This window comes from Mauremys reevesii, linkage group 2, assembly GCF_016161935.1.
Source record: "Mauremys reevesii isolate NIE-2019 linkage group 2, ASM1616193v1, whole genome shotgun sequence".
NCBI lineage: Eukaryota > Metazoa > Chordata > Testudines > Geoemydidae > Mauremys > Mauremys reevesii.
Window position 1 is genome coordinate 250,256,830 of NC_052624.1, and position 25,526 is coordinate 250,282,355.

General features: G+C 43.3%; 1 protein-coding gene across 10 annotated transcripts in view; it reads right to left on the bottom strand.

The window, feature by feature from the left end:
- Positions 1-25,260, bottom strand: part of RNF19A (ring finger protein 19A, RBR E3 ubiquitin protein ligase) — a 102,186-nt gene extending 76,926 nt beyond the window's left edge. For 6 of the 10 annotated variants that reach the window (XR_005594033.1, XM_039524391.1, XM_039524392.1 and 3 more), the window contains exons 1-2: positions 24,817-24,957; positions 20,665-20,824 (exon numbers count right to left, since the gene is read on the bottom strand). The gene's annotated coding sequence lies outside the window, so the exon portion shown is untranslated. Of the gene's footprint in view, positions 1-20,664; positions 20,825-24,661; positions 24,790-24,816; positions 24,959-24,991; positions 25,130-25,242 lie in introns of those variants that run through there. The other 4 variants (XM_039524390.1, XM_039524384.1, XM_039524383.1 and 1 more) reach the window with 4 other exon arrangements.
- Positions 25,261-25,526: the final 266 nt, after the last annotated feature.

Genomic DNA, 25,526 nt, shown 5'->3' on the forward strand with positions numbered 1-25,526 from the left:
AGATAAATAAAGTAGAGCATATTCTGATCTAGTCTTCACGTTAGTTTTTTTTAACAGCTCAGTGATTTTGAAATTACAATAGAATCTATTAATCAGGGAATCCTGATAGAAAAGTTATCAAAGGCCATCTGGCAGAATTACTGAACCAAAGAGATCATTTTATATTTAAATATGATTTTCGTATTAACATATTTAATTCATATCAAACCGGCTTGGTCAACAGAGACCCATGTAACATCTTACTAACATATAAAGAGGTATTTTTCCCCACACACTGAGATGAAGTGCACCTGAATTAAAAGTTTGGAAATAACACAAGATTTCTAAATCTGAAGAGAACAAACTATCAGGAATACCTGAAAGATTACAATATGGCGTTAAAGCGGTATGCTTTGCTAACCCAGCTTTGACAATGGGATTGAGCGGAGACAAAAGCAACAGTCTCTGAGCATCCCAAAGACATCCTAGGGCCTGATTTTCAAAAGGTACTGAACACCTAAAATTCTACCTGAAGTTGCTAGAAACTAAAGGTACTCAGCACTTTTAGTTTCCACACCCCTCATTGATATAACTATACCAACATAAACCCAGTGTTGACACAGCTAGGTCATCGGAAGAGTGCTTCTGTCGACATATATAACATTGTTCAGAGAGGTAGTGATCCTAAATCAACAGAAAAGTCCCTTCTGTCAGGTTATGTGGCATTTACACTATGGGTCTATGCTGGCATAGCTATGCCGGTACAGTCTCTCTAATGCAGACATACGCACTGTACAACATGCAACATCACTACAGAAAAACTTTGGTGGATTGCCTCTTTCCTGCATGGGAACTCATCTCCAAAAGCAAGCTTGGCCTTTTAAACCTCATAATGCAATAGATGGGAATAAATCTAGTGGGGCTCTTCCTGTAGTAACTCCTTCCCTAAAGGACCTAGAAGGAAAGTGTCTCAATCTAAGATTTAGCACGCAGCAAGACTTAAAAAAATAAAAATAATTTTAAAAAAGTTGCAAAGAATCCTGTGGCACCTTATAGACTAACAGACATTTTGGAGCATGAGCTTTCATGGGTGAATACCCACTTCGTCAGATGCAAGATGTCTATAAGGTGCCACAGGATTCTTTGCTGCTTTTACAGATCCAGACCAACACGGCTACCCCTCTGATACTTAAAAAAAGTTGTTTTACTTGTCAAAAAAACAAAACAGTTGCTTTACTTTTGAAGGAAGTTCTCCTGGAAGCCAGGATCCTCACTGTTTACTTGACGCCATTTATTTCCTCCTACAGTTCCAAGGAAAATAATTACACAAATACACTAGAGGAAGCACTTATATAATCCCACTTCAAAGGCATTAACATTTTATTAAAAGGGACATTTTATGCTATGAAAGGGGATCTTTCAAACACAATTAAGTTTTTTTAAAACTGTTTGCTATGGTATATGTATTTTAAATATGTATCTTGCCATTTTACAGTTAAGCAAACATGAAAACTACATAGCACAAGCTGTTCCATTCCTACACAACCAACACTACACGTGTAAGTGTTACAATCAGTTTTCTTTAGCACTTTAAACCGATCACTATATGAAGTTCTAGTTATACAAACAAAGTTCCTAATATCAATGCAAATAACGTAATCAGTCAAATGTGTCAACCAGATACAGGAGTGCTTCACAGTTACTAACCCACAACCATAAACTGAGTGCAAAGGAATGAGTGTTAGTCTGGATATATTTTTGTCTTATAAATAGGAAATACCTTCAAGTTAAATCACTTAATTTATTATTTGAACCACAATAGCAACTAGAAGCCCCATTGTGCTAGACAAAGAACCTGGAGTTACTCAGTGAAATGAACAGGCAGCAGATTTAAAACGAACACAAGGAAGTACCTCTTCACACAATGCACAGTCAACCTGGGAAATCTGTTGCCAAGGGATGTTGTGAAGGCCAAAGGTATAACTGGGTTCAAAAGAGAATTAGATAAATTCAGGAAAGATAAGTCCATCAATGACTATTAGCCAAGACAGTCAGGGATGCAACCCCATACTCTGGGTGTACCTAAACCTTTGACTGCCAGAAGCTAGGACTGGAAGACAGCACTTAGATCACTTGATAATTGACCTGTTCCGTTCACTCCCTCTGAAGCATGGGCACCAGCTACTGCTAAAAGGCAGGATACAGGCCTAGACCGACCATTGGTCTGACCCAGTATAGCCATTTTTGTGATGTATAAACACCCTATACACAACTACACTTTGGGACTTAGGCTATATTTATGTTTTAACTTTCATAATAGCATCTTTGCAAGTAAAAATAGAATGTTTAAAATATTTTAGGAATTTTTACAATTAGGTGGTCTACAGAAAACTAGTATTAGTACTGATATTTCAATACCCTATTCTTTAGTAAGGCACTGAATAACAAACAAATGCAAATAGAAAGGTAACAGAAAAGCCTACTGGAAGTAGATTAAAATAGTTGGGGGGGCGGGGAAGTACAGCAGAACCCCATTTATCTAATTAACTGGGATCGGGGCCAGATAGGATATTCAAAACTTTGCATAAGCTCAAGAATAGGAAAGTGCAAAGCTGCAACGCCATCTCGTGGTCACACGAGAGATCACCCGCTTCTGGACCTGTGCGCTGGTTGTTCGGTCAATATGGAGAGCCGGATAATTGAACGGTGGATAAATGGGGTTTGAATGTATTTAAAGATCAAGAAAGAATATTACCTTTCAAAAATATGGGGAGTGGAGGAGAGGAAAGGGTGTTTGTCAAGCATTTTTTCTTGATTTCTAGAACTATTTTAAATAGATTATTCCCTGTCCTGCTCTGTTTCAATTTATTGTGCTGTGTCTGCAGTTAGCCTCTCCATTCTAGGACTTCATAAAGTCTTTGATAAGTTTCACTTTGCAGTTCATAGCTCACATAAAAAAATAAGCTTCTGAGCACCCAACATGGCATGCTTCACTCTGTCCTTTTATGGTGTATGATCCAGGGCTGCAGTGTGAAAACAGCATACTACTTTGTACATTTAATTGGCTGTAACGTGCAACACATGATGGAGTGAAGCAGCACTTAAGAAGCTGGCTGGCTCCAAAAGGCAACAGCAGGATTGCAGGAAGGGTGGATGTAGTGTACTGCAGTTAAGCAGCAGCTCCCTCTAAGGCAGAGGGGAGGCTAAGCAAATAATCATATGCTAAGCTGGAAAAAAAAATAGTAATAACCTTACACTGTTCAAGTTGCAGTAACAAGCAGTCAAATGTGTTATGACTCACCCAACTTCTACAGCTTAACAACAGTCTATTTCTTATTTCTGTGCTGGTCTAGAAGTGCTGCATATTAAGATTGCCTGACACTTCCCAGTATAAGACTCCACTTTAAATTACTTACAACTTCACCAAACTTTAACCATTTGGGCATCTGCCTCGGGCAATTTTTTGGGTTTTTTTTTTTTTTTTTTTTTAATTGCCACTACGGTCAACCATTCCCAAGAACAAGGCTAGGGAAAAATACATTTTGCCTATGTTAAAAAATGTTTGCAATCTTTTCTTTGAAAGGTTCTAGTACCCCCATACTCTGAAGCAGGCACTTGAAATTTGGTAGAAGGGGCCTTTGTTTCAAGGACGTGCCTTTGGCTATCCCTGTGAAAATCCAGTCAAATTTGGTCACGTTATAAGCATCGGGGGGTGGAGGGGGGAGGGGTCCACAATTCACAAATGCTTAGCAGAGACTTACAGTTTAAACAACTGAAATTTCCAATGATTCTATCCACACTGAGCATTCTCCAGCCCGGGGATAAGCAGAACTTTCCCTACAATTGTTGCTTTGGGCTGCTGTGGTCCATGTAGGGGCCAGTCTTCGCCCTGGAAGTGAAAGCAGAGAGATTCTCTCTCCTGTGCACTCAATGACCATCCTCCTGGGCCCAAGAATCATAAAGCTGACGGATTCAAATGCAGAGGGGATGCAAGATGGGTCTGCAGGGCTTAGGGGAGTAGATTGGGACAAGGATCTTGGTGTGGGGGCAGACTAGGACTGGAAAGTGGGAGGAGGGGGACAACTGGGACTGGAAATTCAAGTGGAAGGGGAGGAAGGCTGAGATCAGATGAGGAACAGAGAATGAGAGACTGGGAACAAGTGGGGTGGGGAGGCTGAGGTGAAGGGGAGACAAATCTTACAAGGACCCAAAGGGAGGGGGACTATCTAGGCACACAGATGGGGGCCTGGTCTACACTACGAGTTTATCTCGAATTTAGCAGCGTTAAACCGAATTAACCCTGCACCCGTCCACACAACAAAGCCCTTTATTTCAATATAAAAGGCTCTTAATATCGATATCTGTACTCCTCCCCAATGAGGGGAGTAGTGCTGAAATCGGTATTGCCATTTCGAATTAGGGTTAGTGTGGCCGCAATTCGACGGTATTGGCCTCCGGGAGCTATCCCACAGTGCACCATTGTGACCACTCTGGACAGCAATCTGAATTCGGATGCACTGGCCAGGTAGACAGGAAAAGCCCCGCGAACTTTTGAATTTCATTTCCTGTTTGCCCAGCAGGAGAGCTGATCAGCACAGCTGACCATGTAGTCCCAGAATCAAAAAAGAGCTCCAATATGGACCATACGGGAGATACTGAATCTGATCTCTGTATGGGAGATGAATCTGTTCTATCAGAACTCCATTGCAATAGACGAAATACCAAAACATTTGAGAAAATCTCCAAGGCTATGATGGACAGAGGCCACAACAGGGACTCAACACAGTGCTGCACGAAACTTAAGGAGCTGAGACAAGCGTACCAGAAAGCCAAAGAATGAAATGGACGCTCATGGAGGGACGGGCGACTGACGACTGTAGCTATCCCACAGTTCCCGCAGTCTCCGAAAACCATTTGAATTCTTGGCTGAGCTCCCAAAGCCTGAAGGGTCAAAAACATTGTCGCGGGTGGTTCAGGGTATATGTCGTCGCCCACCACATGAAAGCAAAGGGAAAAAAATCCTCTCTCGCCTTTTTTCAATGTCACCATATGTCTACTGGATACTGCTGGCAGACGCGGTGCTGCAGCACTACACAGCAACATCCTCTTCCCTTCCCTTGCGGACAGCAGACGGTACAGTATGACTGATATCCATTGTCGTCATCCCATGAGTGCTCCTGGCTGGCCTCAGTGAGGTCGGCCGGGGGCGCCTGGGCAAAAATGGGAACGACTCCAGGTCATTCTCTTCTTTAAGCTTTGTCTAATGGAGATTCACTCCTGCCTGGAATATCATAGCAGCTGGAGGCTGCCCTCCCCTCCCCGCTTTGATCTCTGCTTGCAGAGGCAATAAAGTCAGTGTTGTTTCTTATTCATGCATTCTTTATGACTTCATCACACAAATGGGGGAATAACTGCCACGGTAGCCCAGGAGGGGTGGGGGAGGAGGGAAGCAACAGGTGGCATTGTTGCAGGGGCACCCCCTAGAATGGCATGCAGCTCATCATTTCTGTGGGATGTCTGGGGCTCTGACCCAGAGCGGCCATTTGCCTCTCTGGTTCTTTAGTAGGCTTGCCTGATATTCTAGGCAGGACTGACTCTCCATTAGACAAAACTTAAAGAAGAGAGTGACCTGGGGAGTCATTCCCATTTTTGTCCATGCGCCCCCGACCGACCTCACCGAGGCCGGCCAGGAGCACCCATGACAGCAGCAGACGGTACAGTATGACTGGTAACCATCTTTCCTAACTTGCAAAGGCAAGAGGATGCTGCTGTGTAGTGCTGCAGTACCACGTCTGTTAGCAACATCCAGTAGATGTACGGTGACAGTGAAAAAAGGCTGAACGGGCTCCATGGTTGCCATGCTATGGCGTCTGCCCGGGCAATCCAGGGAAAAGGGCACAAAATGATTGCCTGCCATTGCTTTCACGGAGGGAGGATTGACTGACGACATTTACCCATAACCACCCGCAACAAATTTTTGGCCCCATCAGGCATTGGGATCTCAACCCAGAATTCCAATGGGCGGGGGAGACTGCGGGAACTATGGGATAGCTACCCACAGGGCAACGCTCTGGAAGTCGACGCTAGCCTCGGTACATGGACGCACACCACCAAATTAATGTGCTTAGTGTGGCCGTGTGCACTCGACTTTATACTGTTTCCAAAAATCGGTTTCTGTAAAATCGGAATAATCCCGTAGTGTAGACATACCCTGGGACAAAGAGCTGGGGGGGCAGGGGAGGACAGGACTCTGGGGAGAAAGACTGGGAACCAGTGAGACTGGGGAACATGGGCAGGGCACAACTGTGTGCAAGAGGGAAAGGAGAGAGGTAGATTAGACAAGGAACAGGGCTGCCGAAAGTGGTACTACTGAGCAAGGCGATTGGGACTGGGAGCCTGAATAGGGGAAGAAAGGAGAGTGGGCCTGGAATGAGAAACCTGTGGAGCAGAACTGGATTGATCTGAGAAAGGGAATGGAAATGGGATGATGTGCCATGGATTTGAAAGAGGCAGGACTCTGACAGGGAACCGGTCAGAATAGATCAAGCTTGGGAAGGGGGGAAAATCAGGTCACAGATGGTCACTAATTGTGCATTTCTCATTTTTTAGGTGCCCAACTTGATATTGTGGGGTCTGATTTGCAGAAACGCTGAGCACTCACTGCTGCAGCTGATATCAGTGGGAGCTGAGCTTGAATATGAAGGACTACATAATGTAAGTACTCTGGGGGAAAAAAATAAAATAAAATCAGGTCCTAGGTGTCCCAAACTGGGAACCTAAAATTATTGGATACTTTTTACCTTTATCTCTGTCCTCAGTTCCTCATCTGTAAAGTGAAGTTAACACTCCAAAAAAGTTTTAAGAAGACAAATGAACGTTTGTAAAGCACTTAGATACTATAGCGATGAGACCGAGGAAATTAAAAATTCTGTGTAGAGCAGTGTTTGAACAGTATACCGTGAGTAAGGCATGGAGCCACACATTGAACAAGTAGTAAACAAAATATTGACTAGCTGCTCATTAAATGTGCACTGAATGATTCAAGGGACCAGGAGTAGAGGGGGGAGGGACCAAACACTAAATGTAATTAAAGACTGGCTACATACAGGTGGATGAATTAAGGATGCACAATCTTCCTTAATTCTGGCATTTATTAACTTTTGACTTCTACAATTTACAACCTTAACAACATCCTTTCAAACACCACAATTAGATAAAGCCAACCACTGGCCTGAGAGCCCTTGCCCTAACACACAGCAAGAGTGCATTCTCACATTGCAGTGCATTACAAACAGCTAAGCCATAGTTCAACGGAAAATAGAGTCTTCTTTAGAGAGAACAAAAACAGTCGTACACCAAAGAAAAACAAAGTTAATATATTTTACAGAAATCAAAGTTCTTGCAAAATATATACTAAATCCGGCTTTAGACAAAAAGTGGTTACCTACTTTAATGTAACTCTTGTTATTTGAGATGTGTTGCACATGTCCAACCCACTGCAGGCATACATGTGCACCTCACGCACAGTTGCAAAGATAATTTTTTCCCTTAGCAGTACAGGTCCGGGTGGTCGAATGCCCTCCACCAATGTGCACCACTGCATGCCCGTATACGAGGGAAGTGCCACCCTGATCCTCCTCAGCTACTTCTTACCAGATAGACTAACGAAGTGGAGAAGGACAGTGAGGTTGTGGAACGGACAAGTGTGTCATCTCTAAGAGCAACAGTATGGAAAGGCAGGTAACCGTTTTAATTTGAGTGATTCCACATCCATTCCACTGTAGGTGACTCATAAGCAGATTAATGTGGAGGCAGCCTCAGACTCTACCTCAACAGCAACGGTAGAACAACTTGTCTAAAACTAGCATTGTTCTGGACTGACAGAAAACAGCATAATGAGTAGCAAGATTGTACTGATGACTAACCAGGTTGCTGCTCTTCAAATGACTCAAACAGGTGTTTGCGCTAGGAACACTGTTGAAGCTGCTTGCGCTCTAGTCGAATGAGCCAATGCTCTAAGGGGTGGTATGTCAGTAGCTAATTGGAAGCACCAACAAAAGGAAATCCAGGAGGAAATCCCAAGTTGAAACCAGTTTGCCTTTCATCCTGTCTGCAATTGCAGCAAATAACCACACTGAACACCCAAAGGGTCTGGTGTGGCCCAAGCAGAAAACCCCTGCTCTCCTCACATCCAATGAATGAAGCTTCTGTTCATCAGGAAAGACATTAGTAAAGGCATTGCCTAATTAATGTGGAAATTGGAAGCCACCTTTGTCAAGAATTCTGGGTGAGGGCAAATGTAAATTTTATCCTTATGGAAAATTGGATAAGGAGGGTCTGAAACCAAGGCTCCCAGTTCACCCACTCTCCTTGCTGAGGTTATCGCTACCAAAACTACCACTTTCTTAGAGGAGTGAAGTAGGGAGCAAGCCACAAGAGGTTCAAAGAGAGGCCCCACTACTTTGTTAGCACAAGGTTGAGATCCCATGAGGAAACAGGTTCTTGTATTGGAGGGTATAGTTTGTACAACCCCTTTTAGAACTCTAATAGTTATGGGGTTGGAAAAACGTTATTTACTACCTACTCACTGGAGGGTGGAATGCCAAAATCGCTCCCAAATATACTTTAATGGAACTGTTAGACCTTGCTGTTTTAGGTGCAATAGATAATCCAAAAAGTGGTTAATGGAAGCATGTACTGGAGAGACACACTTCTCCGCTGAAACCAGTTAGAAAAATGTTTCCATTTGGCCAGATACGTATGCCTAATTGAAGGCTGTCTGCTATTCAGAAGCACCTCCTGAAATGTTCTTCAAACCAGCCATTCCCAATGGTGCTATCCAGGAATCAGTCACGCTGTCAAGTGGAGGGCCTGTAGGCTGGGATGGAGCAGACAGTCCTGAGAAATCTCATCTGAATCTAATGGGGGGGTAGAGGAAGCCTCACTAATAATGCTAACAGAGTTGAGAACCAAGGTTGAGGCCATGCTGCTGCTGCTGCTGCTATATGTATGCAGCAAGCATGATCCTGCTTGCCCTTGAACAGGACTCTGGATAGTAATGGTATCAGAGGAAAGGGAATTTGATGGATGTTTTCCTGCTATCATGGATGAAGACCCAGTGCTGTGACCCCCCTTGGGAGCAGAACTAGTGGCATTTTCCGTTGACCTTTGTTACAAACAGGTCCACTTGAGCAGTTCTCCACAGCTGGAAGATGCATATGGCCACATCCAGATGAAATGACCATTGAAGGCTTTCTTAAGCAATCTGTCAACTTATTCTGCTTATTACACAGAACTCCCAAGGCAGAATTGCCTTCTGGCACAGTTGGGAAGAATGCACCCCTCCCTGTTTGTGAACAGAGAGTACAGAAACTATCTCCCTCCCCCAAACATGTGGGCAGAAGGCTGAGCAGGCTAGATGGGTAGCATATATCGTAGAACCTCAGAGTTACAAACTGACTGGTCAACTACAGACCTCATTTGGAACTGGAAATATGCAATCAGGCAGCAGAAGAGACCAAAAAAAGCAAATACAGTACAGCACCATGTTAAATGGCTAAAAAATAAAAGGAAAGTTTAAAGATGTATTTGAAAGGTAAGAAAACTGTTTCTGTGCTTGTTTTATTTAAATTAAGATGGTTTAAAGCAGCGTTTTTCTTCTGCATAGTAAAGTTTCAAATCTGTATTAAGTCAATATTCAATTGTAAACTTTTGAAAGAACAACCATAACGCTTTCTTCGGAGTTACCAACAACCTCCATTCCTGAAGTGTTTGTAACTCTGAGACTAAGATTAACAAATCTTATGACCAAATAAATCTTTAAGATGCCACCAGACTCCTTGTTGTTTTTGTGGATACAGACCAACACGGCTACCCCTCTGATATTTGTCACTCTGAGATTCTACTGTAGTTCCTAGATGTTTGTACTAGTCCTCAGATCCTGTGAGGGCAACATCCCTTGCACTTGTAGGGTTCTGATGTGTTCCCCCCAACCCCAACCCAAGACATGTGACCAATGTGAGTAATGGCTGCACAGAAATGAAGAGAACTCCTGTACAAACATTCTGAGGACTTGTCCACCAGTTCAGAGAGGACAAAATTACCTCTAGAATGTGAAATAATCTGTCTAGACATTGACAACGGGGGGCATAGAATGAAGCTAGCCAATCCTGAAGCCTCCTGAGGCTCAGTCTGGTGTGTTGTGCCAGAGAGGTATATGCTGCCATCTACCCCAGAAGTCTGAGGCAAATGTGTACTGTAGTAATAGGATATGCTTTTAGATTCAATAAAAGAGTTTGGAGCACTTGGAATCTTCAATGGGGCAGAAACACTCCGGTTTGTATAGCACCTGGGAGTGTTCCAATAAACTCTATTCTTCACATCGGTTTTAGAATTGATATATGTCTTAACTAAGTAAGACCCGGTGCACTGAGGGTGGACAGAATGATGGCCAGGCTGGACAGCACTTGAAAGTGAGATTGGCCCCTCACCAACCAGTGACCCAAGTAGGGGAATACACAGATTCCCAGTCTTCTCAGATATTCAGCTACTGACTCCATGCACTTTGTGACAGCTAATGGAACACATTACCAATTCACAGCGCTTCCATTTGGCCTATGAACCTGAGGAACTTGGAGCAATCTGGACGGATCACTGTATGGAAGTAAGTGTCCTTTAACTCAAGGGCAGCATACCGGTTGCCCTGTTCCAGGGAAGGAATGATGGGAGCTAGGTGTAACCACGCAGAACTACACTTATTTAAGTACTTATTTAACTTACTTAGACCTAAAATAGGTCAGACTGCCTTTTGCTTTGGGAATAAGGAAGTAGAGGAACTTCCTCTATTACTCCTGCTAGAAGGAGAGACTAGACCCTCTACAGAAGAATGGTCTCATGAGACCAATCCCTGAAGAGGGACTGGGAACAAAAACAAATCCAAGGGATTACCCCAGATCCACTATGCTTACATTGAACCAATCCAGTATGACGTGAGTCCAAATATGGAGGAAGTGGGATAGATAACTGGCAAAGGCATGGGTAGGAACAGATCGGTCTGCAAGTACTGGTATGCTGCCCTTGACAAGCCTGTCAAAATGCATGTTTATACTGTGCTGTTGGTCGAGAGGAACCTGCTGTTGTATGATGGGGGCAGTGGTCACCTCCAGTAATTCCTGCACCTTCTTCTCAGCAGATCTTGGGGCCAAGGTATGAAACTCATATCTATGAGCCTATTAAGAGTGGAATAGTTCATCTTCGTTGCTGATGTGTAAATTCCAAGGGATTTCAGTGCTACCCTTGAATCTTTTAGGCTATGCAGCTTATTGTCCATCTTTTCCAAAAAGAGAGAATGGACCCTCAAATGGCAAATCCTGGATGGTCTACTGTACTACAGGATGGAGACCAGAAGATTACAGCTATGAACACCACCTCATAGAAATAGCAGATGTCATGGAACAAGCGGCAGAGTCTGCTGCATCCAAACTGTTTTGATGAGCTGTCCTTTACACCAACTTACTCTTCTCTACCAGAAGAGTGAACTGTTGCCTGGAATTCTCTTGTAGCCTCTCTCTAAACTTCATGATGTGTTCCTATAGGGTGAAGTGGTTACAACTTAGGAGAGCTTGCTGATTAGCAATTCTTAGCTGCAGCCCTTCTGTCAAATAAAGTTTCTGCCCAAACAGGTCTAGCCTCTGATTCTTTACTCTTCACAGTTGATGCGGGGAGACCCTGCCTCTCCTGCTGCTTAGCTGCTGCCACCACCCAAGAGACAAGGGGCAGGTGAAAGCAGAGGTCTTTGAAACCCTTAGAAGGGCATAGTATCGCCTCTCTATTTCAATGTAGACAGTAGAAGGGGTCTGCCAAAGCATTTTAACTGGGTCCAGAATTGCTTAGTTAATCAGAAGCGCCACTCAGGAGGGTCCCGCAGAAGCTACAATGTCGACTGGCTTGGGGGATTTCTGGTGGACCTCTTCTACTTGAATATCTAACTGAGTCATTTTTAAGCAGTTCTTTGTGAGCCCTGTAATCCTCTGGTGGTGGAAAAAAAAATTGCTCACCATTTCTACAAACTCATCTGGAGACGAGGAAGGACACACACCAGGACACTGGGGCAATGATTGATCTGCCTCTTTCAGTGGAGCAGCTGTCTAAGCAACTGCCAGTTGCATGGTACTGGGTATCTGAGAACCCTGTCTGAGGTGCTGATGAACTTGGTGTACCCTCAAGGAAGTCAAGTCAGACCGGTGAGGAGAGGTTCTAGCAAGGGGAGGGACACCCCATAGTGTCCAGAACGGTCACAGATATGGTGGTGGGCCCCATTTCTGAATCTGACAAAGATGACTGAGTCCTGCAATCATGGTGGAGCAGAACCTAGGTGGACAGGAGACAGGTAAACCAAACCCAGAGGTAGCAATACCGGGCATATTAACTGCAGATTGCCCTTGGAATATACTGGCCTCTTAGGTACCAGAAGTAGAATTGATTAATGTTCTTGTGGAGCTAGAGTACGGATTACAGTCACTGATACCATCTGAAACCCCTCCTACACAGATGGCGACACTGGTACCGAAAGGTTAAGTAATTCTGTTATCAAAGCATATGCTTGTGCTGGCATAATACCAGGACTGAGTCTTAGGTCTGACAAATAGAAACTTCAAGGGTTGGCCTCGATGGACCTGGCACAGGTTCTGGAGTTGATGAACCTCTCTTTGAAGCAGAGGAACACTCTGGGGAAAGCTTCCCCTCAGAGTCCCTCCCAGAGATCTTGATTTTAGCTGGACTAGGTACCAGGTCCTTGTCAGATCTGTGTCTCTTCTTCGGTACTGGAGACACAGAACGTAGTGCTGAAGACACCTCAAGAGGCGCACTCTGATCCAATAGTGCCATACTCTGAGTACGCTCTGAACCTAACAGCTCTGATGAAGGGCAAAGTGCCACCTCCATAAGGAGACAAGTTTTGCTGCTCTTTGAGTGAGCCTTAAACTCTCTGCAAATGTGATATTTGTCACTAATGTGAGACACCCCCAGACAAAATTCAGGCAGCTGAGGTGTGGGGTCACTGACTGGCATCAGTCTGGCATATAACCAGCAGGACTTGGATCCCAGAGAGCGAGGCATGGCTCTAATATTTAAAAAAAAAAAAAAAAAAAAAATGGGTAAAACCTATCTCTAACTACTAAGTGAGAAACATACCATAGACAAAGTGAAGGAAATGAACTTGCGATAGCAAGTCTGGAAGCACTTCAACAACAATCACTGGCAGTCAGTAGGAACCAAGTGGACTCAGGGGCAGCTCTGCCCTCTTATACCAGCAGGCAGTAGTGTACAGTGGTGGAGGGCACTCGAGCAGCCCTGACAGGTACTGCTGAGGGAAAAAGTTCTGACAATTGTGCCAAAGGCACGCGCACACACCTACTATGGCATAGACGTGTGCAATTACTCTAAGAAGAATTATTGTTCAAAACCATACTCTGATTAGCTAGTTTGGCCTTTCTGGTGATTTGAGAGTAATGTACTAACTACTGATGAATGCAACACTGGTACCGCTCATCACTGAAACTAATTAAATGCACATAACTGGAAGTCATTCAAACATGATTCATCTTCCAGTCACTCATCTCTCAGAGCTTCTTTGTCTAAGACAATTTTGATCAAGAAAAGTGTACACCTAGGAACAAGTTTAACTTCACATATCTGAGTCATCCCATTGACTTGAAACAGACTATTCGCATGAGTGAAGTTCAGCATGTGCCTCAATCTTTTCAGGATTGAGTATCTCTAACAATCTACTTAAGAATCCTTTAACTTCCACTGCCATATTGTATACTGTATTGAAAACTGGAGGCCCCCAGCCCTGCTCCCTTTAAAAAAAAAAAAAAACTTCAGAGAGAAGTTAGAATCCTAAAGCATAGCAAAATTGGGGATTGAAAGGAAATCAAACACTACCATTAAATGATCAAAATTGTCTACTATATTTTTTACATACTTCACTAAAACATGTCAAAGGTATGTATTTCTTTATTACTGATGCACTGCTCTGGTGGTTGGCAGCAAAAACCAAGGCATGAATCAATAGCCAAATAGAGCTAAATAAAGCATAACTGCAGTGAAGTCAACGAAGCTTTGCCAAAAGACAATATGGCCTATAGAATATAGCTTGCTGCAGTTTACTGCTTAGTTATCTATACATCTTCTCTATCATAATGGCACTACTTTCAGGCCTACTAAGCCCCCAGCAATGTTTGTCACCTAACGAAAAAACCTAATCAGGGCTTTGAAAATGTACTGCAGTATTATTGCATGACCTTCCTTACAAGGCTTTAGAAAACAAAAGATATGGCTTTAAAAGTACACTAGTCATACTGCAGGTAGTGAAAACAAAAAACACAAGTATTGTGGAGATCATGATTTGAATATGTTCTTGTCCTAGTTTTTTTAATCAAATAATATTAATACCTTGAATCAGCAATATAGAAGAAACTTATCTGCAGCAGTATAGCTGTTCGCTATGATCTGGCTAAACAAGTGCTGAAAAAGTTTTTTTCCTTCCTTCCTTAGTCAGACAAGGTGCAGACTGTCCCAGTGCAGATATTTTGTATTCTTGCAAGTCAGGGTGCATCCTTCTCTTTATTTCTCTTGAGTTTTCCATAGCTGAAAACCAATTAGTTAATCTATGATCTACTTTTTCCTGGAATGGTCACTTAATTGTTATGCCATCAGTGCAGATAAGAGTTGTGACTAGAAGTCCACCACACAAGAAAATGTAAACCTGGGCAGCAAGAGGGAGAACAAGCAAAGGTGGCGAGAAGAACCACCAGTCAGGTAGGAATTCTGAGAAAGATTCTTGGCATCCAGTAACCAAATGCAGTACCAGTTCAGGAGTGGACATTTAAGCCCACAGAGTTTTGGAAAATGGGGGAAGAATCACCAGGAGGTAGCTTTGCACTGTTCCTCTCTACATTCTCCTAGCCTAGGATGCATAGGATGGTTGAATGGGGAATCCTACACATTCCCAGGCACACCAGCACTTTGGCTTTGTAGGCTGTGGATACCATTCAGGATACATTTGGTTAGAGATAATCTGAAAATGTGGCAGCTCCATTTATGACCTTCAAATTGAATGAACAGGGCTTCTGACTTCCTGCGGAGACATGATTTAGGCTTCTCCTAATATTAAAAAACAAACAAACATCTCGCTATTTAATTTATAAAGGTAACAAAAGTAAACAGCTATATCCTTATGTGGAAGTGGGGGGAAAAGACCACTTTTGGTAGGAAGCTGATACAAGTGCAAAGTACTCCCTGGAGAAAAGTAATAAATAAGCAGCGTATTCCTAGCAACAAGATAAAGAATGAGTACTGATTTAGACCTCCTAGGGTGGGGTATTTGGTGAAGGACATGAGGATTCCTTTGTGGAAAAGAAATCTTCTTTGAGGATACGTTATGAATTGGTCACGATTAAAGCATTTAGCTTCCAGACTCAGATCTCGCAGCTGAACTTGTTTGCAAATCAGCAAATCTACCGTGAAATTGTTGGCTCTGGAAACATGAAGAGCAGATGGGGAAAGGGAGGATACTGCTGCACAACTGACCAAAAGAACCAGTTTCCTGTTGGGCTTTACTCTTCAATCCCCTTGCCAATAGGGCTAGGCCACTACAGACACAGCACCACAGGGACATATGACTTTGAACGGATGGTATCTGTTTGGAAGACAGGACAACCAGCATTAGTATTCTTACCTAGAGGATGCTGATGAAGCAAAGGGCCTAGGTCATCCTGGTGCTTAAGTGGATTTCCAAACAGCCTGCTGGTTTCTGTTATAACATGCCATCGGTCCAATTATAACCAGGAAGACACTTCTACCATATATCACTGAGCAGCCAGACATTTATCACTGAATGAGAGGAACTGTAAGAAGAGATCTTACTGATAGGAAGAGTTTCAGCATTTGAAGTCTGGACAGTGTACAGCACCAAATCCTCAAGTCTGAAAAGGCGACTTGAAGCTCTGGGGGACTGGTGCAGTTGAGAACCAAAACTATCTGGTTTGAATGGATGAGTTTATTCCACCCTCTTCATCAAGGGAAAAACATTTTTCTACTTTGATGTCTTATCAGAGTATCCAGAAAAAGATTTATTGCAAAAAGGATCAGTGAGCATTCTTCCTCACTCCCATTCCTGTTCACCACTAAGCTAATTAACTAGAATATACGGAAAGTTCTGCATCCTTCTTCTGTTCCTTCACAGAAAGGGAACTGGATGAGCCAAGTGTCTAGGTAGGGCCACATCGACATCTCCCCTTTTTGAAGGGCTACTACTGTCATCATCATGATTGCGGTTAAGATGCTGCAGACTGATGAGTGTTTAAAGGGGAGGGAAGGAATAATAATAATAAAAAAAAACTACTGGTATACCATACTTTAGGTAACACTGGTGCTGTAATAACAGAAACATGGACAGTAAACTTCCCTTAAGTTGATAGGCACTATAAAATCCCCATGTTCAGTAACCAATGTTCACGTGGTACAGTTTCCAGCCCAAACCTCTAGTCTTTAATAAAATGATCTATTTGAGGTTCACAACCATTATAATTCACCTTGAAAACGGTTTCTCCAAAAATTAAATAGGGTAAAGGTGGCTCCTAGGAACTATTCGTGTGGAAACAGGAACATGGCTGCGCTGATGTCTTGAGAACTTTGGCAGTTAAGAAAGTTTTCCCTGTTTTGGAAAAAAAAGTGTCAAATTCTGTAAAGTACCTTTTCATCAAAACTAGAAGGCATCACTGACTTGAAATAATTTTTGCCAGATTCCATCAAAAACAGCCAATCTATTCTCCATGAAATCATCTGATTAAGTGGTCGACTGCTAAAATTGATACTTATTAAAAAAAAATCCCAAAACTTGAGGTGTCACTGATGACTTGTGAAAAGGACAAAATAAGAGAATTCCACAGAAACAGCCTTGAGGGCATAGTTTAGTTCCTCCACAAAATATGTGGGACTGTTGAAGGGAAGGGCAATGAGCTTTAATTTAAAAGAAAAGCTCCATCCCCCATGTGCCAGAAAATCCAGTGGACTACAAATGAGATGGCCATAACATTGTTTGGCAGCTATAGAAAGTCCAGAGCTATGACAACATATTAAAAGCCAGTAGGTGTTTTATAGAGCATTTTCTAGATTATTTAGATAAAATGAAGTGTATGTCCAGGAAGAACCACTTAGAAAATATACAGGAACCATCAGCTACGATAAGCAGAGCTGCAGCAAACTCATGATTCCTGATCATAGAATATCAGGGTTGGAAGGAACCTAGTCCAACCCCCTGCTCAAACCAGGACCAATCCCCAATTAAATCATCCAACCAATTTTTGCCCCATATCTCTAAGGCCCCCTCAAAGGTTGAACTCACAACCCTGGGTTTAGCAGGACAATGCTCAAACCACTGAGCTATCCCTCCATCCCTGACGGATTTTCAATTTTCCTTTTGAAACTTTTCTTCACCCTTCAATTTTCTTTTTGAAGACATGTTTTGTGAGGTTTGAAGTCTTTTTCTGCAGCTGCATTAGGACAGCAGCAGCCATGAGACAAGAAGCAGAAAGTCTCATCTCACATTCCATCTAAATTACATTAAAACAATGAAATATCAGGCTGTTAAGAAGGCACTCCTGTCCCAATAGTTCCCACCATCACCAGATAAAGAAACAAATCTTAAGGTATTTAAAGACGACTTTGTTTGATAGCATTCTGTCAGGCAAGGAACCACTTATCAAAGTTGTGAATGTGAAATCTATAATTCTTTATTGTTTTATTTTTATGGTCCCTACTTCTCTGTTTATCTGTATGGTTTCTGTCTGGTTCTTTGATTGTTTCTGTCTGTTGCATAACTAATTTAGCAAGATTTATATCAACTAAGGTGGTAGGGTATAATTGGATAAAGAATTGTTTCGTAATGGGCTAGGATTGGTTAAAAATACTGTTTTGTAGTACTTTAGTTTAAAATTATCGGCTAACGTATAGCTAAGCAGGACTGAAGTTTAACTACATAAACTGGGGTCCAAAAGGAAGTTCTTTGGAACCAACTCCAGGACACAACCCAAGATCACAGCTGCCAGACCTCAACACCCTGCCAACTATATCATGCAGAAGCTGGAGTCCCCAGATGACCTGATCCTGACTGGCCACTAGGAAAAGTTCATCTGCCTTATTGGGAGTGGTGAGCATTATATGCTTAATGTGTGCATTCTGTTTTGGTAAATGTTAATAAATAGAGGCTAAGGATATTACTGTGTAAGGTTCTTTCACTGGTAAAAGGCCCCACAAGTCCACAGAATACTATGCCTTGAGCCCTAGGAACTGAGTAAGGATGGCCCTGAGCCTTTGGAACAGGGTAATGGTAGGTGCCTTTTTCCCAGAGCCCTAAGAAAGGGGGGGGGGAGGGGAAGGGTGCCTAAATTAACTAGGTTACACCTTGAGCCCATGGAAGGGTAAAGGTGGGGTGCCCTAGAGTTTACAGGTAACACTTTAGGGATACACCGGCCTCCGGAGAAGGGATGTTGTAGAACATGAAGAAGCACCTGTGTACACTTATTAGAATTCTTGTTAGCCACGTTAAACATGTTTTAGCCAAAAAGCATGCTTAAAAAAAAAACCACACAATTTTTACATCAAGAGATTTCCAGCATAAGGTAATAGCCAAGAGTTGAGTGAACCTGTAAAAGGATTTGTACGGATATTCATTCTTCCAAAAAAAATCCTTTTATAGCTATTTTTAATTTGTAAAGGGCAGTGTTTTAGCTACTTGTCTAACAAGAGAGTAATAGTCCTGCAGCAGGCAATCCTTTGAGAGGAATCCTTAGCTTATATATTAGAGGGAGGGTCACTGTAAATCAGGGATCGGCAACCTATGGCATGCGTGCCAAAGGCGGCACGCAAGCTGATTTTCAGTGGCACTCATACTGCCCGGCTCCTGGCCACCAGTCCAGGTGTCTCTGCATTTTAATTTAATTTTAAAGGAAGCTTCTTAAACATTTTAAAAACCTTATTTACTTTACATACAACAATAGTTTAGTTATATATCATAGACTTATAGAACGAGACCTTCTAAAAACGTTAAAATGTACTACTGGCACATGAAAACTTACATTAGAGTGAATAAATGAAGACTCAGCACAGCACTACTGAAAGGTTGCCGACCCCTGCTGTAAACTTTCCCATTCTTTGAAAAGAGCTGAAGGAATGGAAGCATTTTAGCCTTTTCTGAGTCCAAGAACAAACCTTTTAGTTGAAGGTGGGGTTTGTGACTTCCTTAGAAGTATACTGCATCTTCTGGGAACGTCAAGTAAAGGGATTAGAGTCAAAGTTCCACCTTGGTTGCTGGGAAAGCTTCATTCAGCTATGAAATCACGCCAGGCCTTTCCTATCTCACATCCACCTGATGCTACAAAGGATCGAGGTGGGATTTTTGCCCTTCCAATACCTCAGCTAAGGAATGTGTGGGCTCAGTGGCTTCTCTTAAGGAGCAGTCTGTGATAGTACAGACATTGGGCTCAATGGGAAACTAATGAGGTTCCTCTGAACAGCAGCTTGAGTGTAAATGCCACAAAAGAGCCTGTAATCAAGGCCTCTAACATACTACTTATATACAAATGCATTTATGGTTCTCTTTGGAAGTCTTCTACTTCTTTCTTTTCGTTTCTTGAGCCAAAAAATGAAAAAAAGTGGTGCTTCACTAAAAGAAAAAAAAGATATGCAGAGTGCTATTGAAGCACCATTTTGAAAGTAAAGACTATGACACAGTGCACAAGAACTGCCAAAAATACAAGTGAAACAGTTAGAGAGGGGAAAGTTACTGAAAGACTGACCCCTCTAGACACACAAAAACTCTTCATTTAGATTGGCTGCTACCTCTCTGACAAGGAAAAAAGTGTGTGTGTGTGTGTGTGTGTGTGTGTGTGTGTGTGTGTGTGTGTGTGTGTGTGTGTGTGTGTGTGTGTGTGTGTGTGGTCACAGAAATTAGAATTTAGAAGTGATCAGATGAAAACATAAAAATCAACAGACTAACATTATCAGAGAATCTATATATGTACTACATCATTACAGAAAGTTAAGGAAAATATCTGTCTGCTCAAAATAATGTTCAGAAGTTAAAGTTTTCACTGAAAACTTTACAGATCACCAGAATTTAGTTACATTTTAATAATGTTGCCAATCTTCCCCTTCTGATAAGGAAAGTACTGAGGGTAGTGGCTATATGGGATCATAACTGTATTCTTTTTAGCAATGGTCTTTAGTTTGGAAGATCCTAGGTTGGGTCATTTATCTGTATTTGATAAGTGATTAGTACTTACATGGCTATTGATTTTTTTATTTTTAGTTTATTGTATGGCACAGACTAATGGAAATCTACAAATGAAACGAGATAGCCATATCTCTTGTGTTTTTCTTGAAAATGTCCTCACTCAAGATTAATAATTAAAAAACACACACATACACCATGGAAGACTGAGCATCAAGAAGGCAAATTGCATATAAATCTAATATAATCAAAGAAAAAAAAAGTCACCTTCTGCCACTAATTAGATGTACTGAAAAAATCTGTATTATACTAGGTATGTATGTAGCCTCTTAGTACAGAAAATAAAAACATGTATCACAAGTCACTGAAAAACAAAATTTAAAGCGTATTACCACATTCTTGGTGAAAGTTTATCTCCATGTGCAAGTCAGTTGTACTTAGCAATACAACATACAACACCATTCTTATCTTGAAGTTGTGCACGTGCATTGGTTCATCCACAGTTACACATCTTCCATCAGCTAATGCAGAAGTGACACTGGAAACTTACAGCTGGAATAAATGCAGAGGGAAAGGAAAATCGAAATTAGCTCCCTTATGAGTAAACAACCATAAACATGAACATTAGAACTGGTCCTCTGAAGAACTTTTATTAACCGTAAGCAAGAATCCGTTTGAATCTTGGCTCCTATTACAGATTAGGAGTCAGACCAAACACTTTGGAATTTAAGTGCTTGTGTGTCTAGGCTCCTGTTTTAATTATTAAAAATTCTTCTCCAAAATCTGGTGACTTATCAACAGCATACTGCATTATAATTCAGGGTGCAAGTTAGAGAATGATTTCTGGACCTTTGACCAAGGGCCAGAGTAAATTAACAACATCTCAGAGACAATACACTTGGGCATAAGAGGATATGGGTGCAAAAAAAAGTAGTTGCTGCACTTTGCTGCACATAGTAGCTCACAGCCCTTTGTCACTAGCCTCAAAGCAGGATTTTTAGTATTAAGAAAGGATTCAGATGTCCTGCCCACAAAAGCATTGTGGTGGGCACCACAACAGGGTAAAAGGGGGGTTGGGGAGTGGATCATAAGATGTATGGTAGAGCAACCTACTTACTGGACAAATAAGATAGGAAGCACTCATAACATTTTGTTAACTCTAAGTGATTGGGCAACAAAATGGCAAATGAAATTTAATGTGGAGAAATGTAAAGTACATTGGAAAAAATAACCCCAACTATACATACAATATGATGGGGGCTAATTTAGCTACAATGAGTCAGGAAAAAGATCTTGGAGTCATCGTGGATAGTTCTCTGAAGATGTCCACGCAGTGTGCAGAGACAGTCAAAAAAGCAAACAGGATGTTAGGAATCATTAAAAAGGGGATAGAGACTGAGAATATATTATTGCCCTTATATAAATCAATGGTACGGCCACATCTCGAATACTGCGTATAGATGTGGTCTCCTCATCTCAAAAAAAGATATATTGGCACTAGAAAAGGTTCAGAAAAGGGCAACTAAAATGATTAGGGGTTTGGAGAGGGTCCCCTATGAGGAAAGATTAAAGAGGCTAGGACTCTTCAGCTTGGAAAAGAGGAGACTAAGGGGGGATATGATAGAGGTATATAAAATCATGAGTGATGTGGAGAAAGTGGATAAGGAAAAGTTCTTGTATTATGGGAATAAGTAAATAACTACGGGTCACTGAATGAAATTAAATAGGCAGCAGGTTTAAAACAAATAAAGGAAGTTCTTCTTCACGCAGCGCACAGTCAACTTGTGGAACTCCTTACCTGAGGAGGTTGTGAAGGCAAGGACTATAACAGTGTTTAAAAGAGAACTGGATGAATTCATGGTGGTTAAGTCCATAAATGGCTATTAGCCAGGATGGGTAAGGAATGGTGTCCCTAGCCTCTGTTTGTCAGAGGATGGAGATGGATGTCAGGAGAGAGATCACTTGATCATTGCCTGTTAGGTTCACTCCTTCTAGGGCACCTGGCATTGGCCACTGTCGGTAGACAGGATACTGGGCTAGATGGACCTTTGGTCTGACCCGGTACGGCCATTCTTATGTTCACTCAGGGGGTAAGACAGACATACTTCATAAAGGTACACATTTACATCTGTCAAATGCCTTCCCTCTTCCTGATCCACTGCTGTCATCACTAAATAGAAATTTAAGAATTCTAATGACTCTTGTATGCAGAATGGCAGAACTTGTATGCAAGAGACAGTTATTTTTCAGTTCCCACTTTTAGAATTAATGATCAAATCTATCCTCATTTCTGCAAAGCTAAAAATGGCTGGAAATGCAGAGAGCTTGAGCCAGGCACTAGACTTCAAATCATTTAAAAGCAACAACTACTTTTTACCTTAATATTTATATTTTGTTCAAAAATAAAAGGGTTTGATAAAACATTAGAAATGTTTGACAGATTTTTCTAATTTCAAGACTAATGTATTTTTTTTTTAAACATAAGCCTTTTTCTGTAGAACTGTAGTCCCAAAGAGCAGCAGCATTACTGCCTGTGCAAGAGAAAGTGAAACTGACCAGTTTATTTTCATTTTCCAATCTGAATAAAATGCAAAACAGCACTAATTTTCAGGGAATACAGAAAACAAAATGCCTACATGTTTTCCTGATTTTTAACTGTATTTACACTTTCAAATACAGTTTCACAACTCAACAGGAGTAAAATTTATCAAAACAGTTCAGTCACATAAGGCCGTCACCATTTCTGTAGATGCAAATCGATTTTGTCAGTTTGTGCAATTTCCATTTTATATTTTACTCCCATTTGGATCCCTCCAATTTGATCTACAGGTCAGTTGACAAGACAGATCTCTTGAAAAAAAGTGAATTAACACACTTAATTCTCAATCATACTTCTAAACTGAAAATCTTCCTTTGCAGTGGACGAAGTGAAAAGTAGCTCAACATATGCTGAAATCCAGCCTTTCCACTGGCAATAAAGTTTTAGAAGCTTTATTTGGAGGTGGGTGGGACAAAAGAAAAATATCCAGGGAAATAAAATAAGAAAATCTAAGGTTCTGATTAGACACATCTGCAGCATTCAGCCCTGCAATTCCCCACTCCTCAAATACACTTTGCCCTTTTCACAATTTTAACCTTGGTGATGATTAGCATCACATTTTGAGTAATAGCTGATATAAAACACTAATCAAAACCGATGCCCGTTAAAACATTAATAGAAATGAAAGCTGTTGTGCCCACCATGTGGTAATTGTCATATTGTATTAAGAATCCTCAAGAATACCAATGCCAATCTCCTCCCCTGCTTGTTTGCTCCATGCAGATACTAGTGTTCTACATCTTGCTTCTTAAAACATATGTGAAAGGCATAGGAGGCTCCCTCAAGCAGAACTGCCCCTTATGTCCTTATTTATGGGTGGAGCCCCTAGGGATCCCGCCTCCAGACCTGCACTGGTTCAAGTCCCACAGTCATTTGTTTGGGTCTCAGAATTCCTACCTGGATATTTAATTTTAAGGTTGTTTGTGTTTCCAGCTCTATTTTCCTACCCCAACCACACCCTCACCCACTAATTTTAAGGCTCTATGGCTATGTCCACATCAGACTTTTTTGGGAAAAAATCTACCACTCCTACATTACCACCATTGCAAACCCATGGGTAAAAATGCTAGTGTAGACAAGGCACCAAGGGGCATTAGCCACTTAACCACACTCCAAACAGGTCTACATGTTAAACATGCCAGCAGCAGCAGCCCCTGGACGCTTGTCTACACTAGCACTGCCCTCATTACACCACTGTGCCAGGGTGGATGATGGGTCTTAAGTAGATGTAATCCAGTCTCTTGTGGTGGGGGCATTAGTCTCTCTCCCGCTCTCCACCGCGGGTTACTTCTAAGGTTCAATTCGAGAGGCGTGTTAGTCGCTGCTCCAGACCCATTTCTAGGTGGGGGTGCTACAGGCTCCCCACAAGGACTCTTGGGGGGGGGGGAGGTCCCTCTCTCCACCTGGGGATTAACGGCAAATCGGGGCAAGGGGCTGGTAACGTCTCCCCACCCGCCGGCCATTCCCAGGCCCCTCGCCCTACGGGGAGCCTCGTCCCCCGCTTGCAGACCCTGACCCGCCCCAGCGCGGCCCTGGCGGAGCTCCCGGCTGTGTGCGGCGAGGGAAGGGGACGCGCCCCCCTTGGCGCCGCAGCCCGGGCTCCCCCCGCTGGCGGCCCGGCCGGGAGCTGGCGGGAGACAATGGACACGATGACTTCACCCGCCAGTAATGCGAGGAGCCGCCGCCGCCGCCTCCGGCTGCCAGGACGCTGCTCCGCTGCCAGCGCCCGGGGGCAGCGGGGATCCCGGCCGGGGCCTGGGGACGCGCTACCTGCCCAGCCTCTCACTCACCGACCCCGGCCCGAGGGGCCCTGCCCAGAGGCGGTTCCGCCCGCGCCTCCCCGGCGCTTTGGGCGGCTCCCTGCCGGGCAAGCCGCGGAGGCCGCGTCAGGGCAGCTCCCCGCGCAGCAGGGGCCCCTGCGGCCACGCCAGGCCGGTCCCCGTACCTTTAACTCGGCAGCGGCAGCGCGACCCCGCTGCGCCCGGCCCCGCGCAGGAAGCGTCTGTGTGTGAAGCGGGAGGGGCGGGAGGCGGCGCTGCGGGACTGGGGCGGGCCGAGCTGGGCTGCACCGGGCCGGGCTGGTTGGTTTCCGAGCCCCCACCCCCACGCGCGGAGCTCACCTCACACGCGGCGGGGCCCTGTGCCCTGAGGCCGCTCGTCCTGCCGCCCGGCTGCGGGCGGGGTAACGTGAGCTGCTGGGGCTGGCTGTTTTCATGGCGAGCCAGCCCCCCACCCCCGCCACACACACATTAACAGCTTCACTGACTTCCCAGCTGGGGGACTTGTTGCCTGCCACCCCGCACAGCACAGGCCGCTTGCTACCCCCAGGCATTCAAAAGCCAGGAGCCCCTCTTCCCTCCATCACACTTACCACTGCTGCTAGAAAATAAGCAGTTTGGGGGGGAGGTCCTTGTATTTGCCGGCTGGGTCTTGGGACCCTACTTTGTCTTCTCAAGTCCGTCCCCCCCCCCGCAAGGAATAGGGCTAAAAGCACCCTGATTTGTTAAAAACACGCTCACGACTCCAAGAGCTGGAGCTTTAAAGGAAAATACCAAATATCCTGAGATTCATGATAAAAATCACAAGAGTTGGCAGCGCTCCCTGTCTTAAAGAAGCAAAAAGCCTGTGCATGCATCCATCTAGCACCACTCCCAG